The sequence below is a fragment of the Cupressus sempervirens genome, chromosome 8, assembly GCF_028749045.1.
Source record: "Cupressus sempervirens isolate cs-2001-9-10 chromosome 8, ASM2874904v1, whole genome shotgun sequence".
Lineage (NCBI taxonomy): Eukaryota > Viridiplantae > Streptophyta > Pinopsida > Cupressales > Cupressaceae > Cupressus > Cupressus sempervirens.
Genome location: NC_143125.1, coordinates 71,514,110 through 71,516,787, shown reverse-complemented (window position 1 = coordinate 71,516,787; position 2,678 = coordinate 71,514,110).

Below are 2,678 nucleotides of genomic sequence, written 5' to 3'. Positions count from 1 at the left end.
GATGATGGATCACGTAGTGTGATTCAAAACATTGATGGTAAAAGTGTTAACACAATCAAATCCAGGAACATATCATTGCAATTGTTGTAATAGTCATAAAAATTCAAAGCCTCATCAAATCATTGAGCTTGTAGGTTATGGCATCTCTTTTTGACTAATATTTTTGCAAGATGTGTGCCTTCATATAGTTGTCTTGTTTTTAGACTATAGGTGTTTACTTGATTTTTGTGATAACGAGTTTGACCAAGGTGATAATGCCTCAAAAAGAAAGACACCCCAAGTAGCATTCTGAAAAGTAAAGCCAATGAAAACAAGTCCATTGAGTAATCTCTCACTTATTGTATAAACCTAAATAACCCACGTTAAAAAAGTGCATTATTTTATCTATGTCATATTAATCTATTTTCAAAAATTACCCAAATGACCCTATTATAAACTATGTAGGTAGCTCTTTCCCTTTTAGACCAATATATTGATTCTATTTGCACCCATTGAATTCATTCATTCATCAGTAGATATCATTTTTAAATATAGACTATCATGATAGTTTAGAGTAGGTCTGATTAGTTACAAACCATTGGTAAAGCAAGGGAAGAAATCTCCTAGCTGGTTGTTGATGGTGTATGCATCAAAGTCTGTTGGAATGGTTCCTCTTGCCAACACATCTACTATCACATCTTCCACATTTGAATTCCACCATTCCCCTTTACACACCATACATAAAACATTTTAATTAGCTCATACTTCAACATTCAATAAAAGACTTTGACAATAAACTAATTTTACTTCATAATTCAATATTGATAAGGACTTTAACAATCAACCAAATTTATTTCATAAGCCAATATTCACAGGAGACTTTGTTGAAAGCTGCAACCTAAAATGATTGGGATAATTATATGATATGAGATCTCTTATATCATTTATTATGATGGAAAAGAAAATGAATAACACAAATATATGACTTTTAACAAAGTAAAGCTTTTAGATAGAGAACATAAAATGTAAAAGAGGTTTACATTGAAGAAAGGGGGGATGTGTATGTAGAGATGAAATTTTCTTATTTTTTATTCATTAACTAAATGAAAATGCATTATCTAAATGAAAATACATTAAAAGGGTGTAGTACACATTTTGATATCTATATAGACAATATGAAAAGAAATACCTAACCAAAACAATAGGAAACTCAACAACAGGTTTAGGAAAAGTGTAAGCCTTTCCAAGTTGGGGTTTAATGACCAAAGCTCCATGTATTGCAGCTCTCAAGTACATAATATGTGCATGCCACCACAACATTCCTTCTTATTTTATGATTATAAAGTTGTATGTAAACTTGTTCCCTGATTTAATGGGACATTGTGTTATGTATGAAGCTCCATCTGCCCAACATGATATCAACTACTTCACCCCATGCCTACAATAATCACAAATATTAAATCTCAATAGAAGATCTATCTAATGTTCATAAAAATAAAAATAATGAGGACATGGGTAGTATAAATCTGGGAACAAGGAATCAACATGCACTGAAAGTGAACCAAATCAAACATATTAATGTTCATCTTAACAAAGTTTTTGTTGCACCTTCTAAGATAGAAAAATTTATATCTGTCTATAATTAATATATCTGTTCTCAGTGATTTTATGTACAAACAATTTCCTCTCTACAAAATTTTATATTAAATATTAAATATATCTAAATCACTAAAGATAGTTGTCTTTTTCTTAAAGAAAGAAAATTAATATGGTTGTCTTTTAACTAAGGATCTACTAGAGAAAGAAAACTAATATTAGTTTAGCTTATGTATAGAACTCTCATTCTCATCCCCCTCATTGCTAACATTTTATCCTTGTCTATGAACTAAGGATCTACTAGGTTGCAGTATTTGAGAGTATAGATGGAACTCTAACTCCTCACATATCTACCTCATGGTGGGTTTACCTTTACAACTTCTTCCAATACACCTTAGCCCATGCTCACCCATAAAAAACATCATATCTCTATTATATGTCTATATCATAAGAAAATGGTCCAAAATGCTCTCTAAATCACCTTGTACAAGGCTTGGCCTAGCCTACCAACACAAGCAAGAAAGAAAAATATAATTGAATTTCAATGCTAGTAGAAAAAAAAGTGAGTGTTAGTCCATGAGAAGAGAATAATGTGTATGCCATGAACATATAACTCATCTAGTCAATGATGTTATAGCAAGGTTGCCTTTTGGCAAGATCAATGGTTGGTCTTGCAAAAACCAACTGCAAGAGAATGACACTAAAACTATAGACATCGCTGAATGGTGTAAGATGGTAACTTGAACAATAGTCAGGATTCATGTAACTAGTTGTCCCTTTAACAAGGCTGCTCACATGTGACTCACCACCTAATGAATCTACCCTCACAAGCCCAAAATCAAATACTTTTGCTTCCATTTCATTGTCCACCAGGATATTGCTAGGCTTTATATCTTTGTGGATGATGGTAGGCTTGCACTCTTCATGCAAGTGATTAATATCTACACTTGACCAAATACTAGAAAATATTCATTCTTTTCTAATGGTAAGATTGGAAAAAATAGTTCCTATTAGAACTACACAAATTTAAGCTGATCTGTTTAACCAATTCATATGAAATCATAATAGTTTCTCTAATAAAATCTATTTATTAGTATAATTTT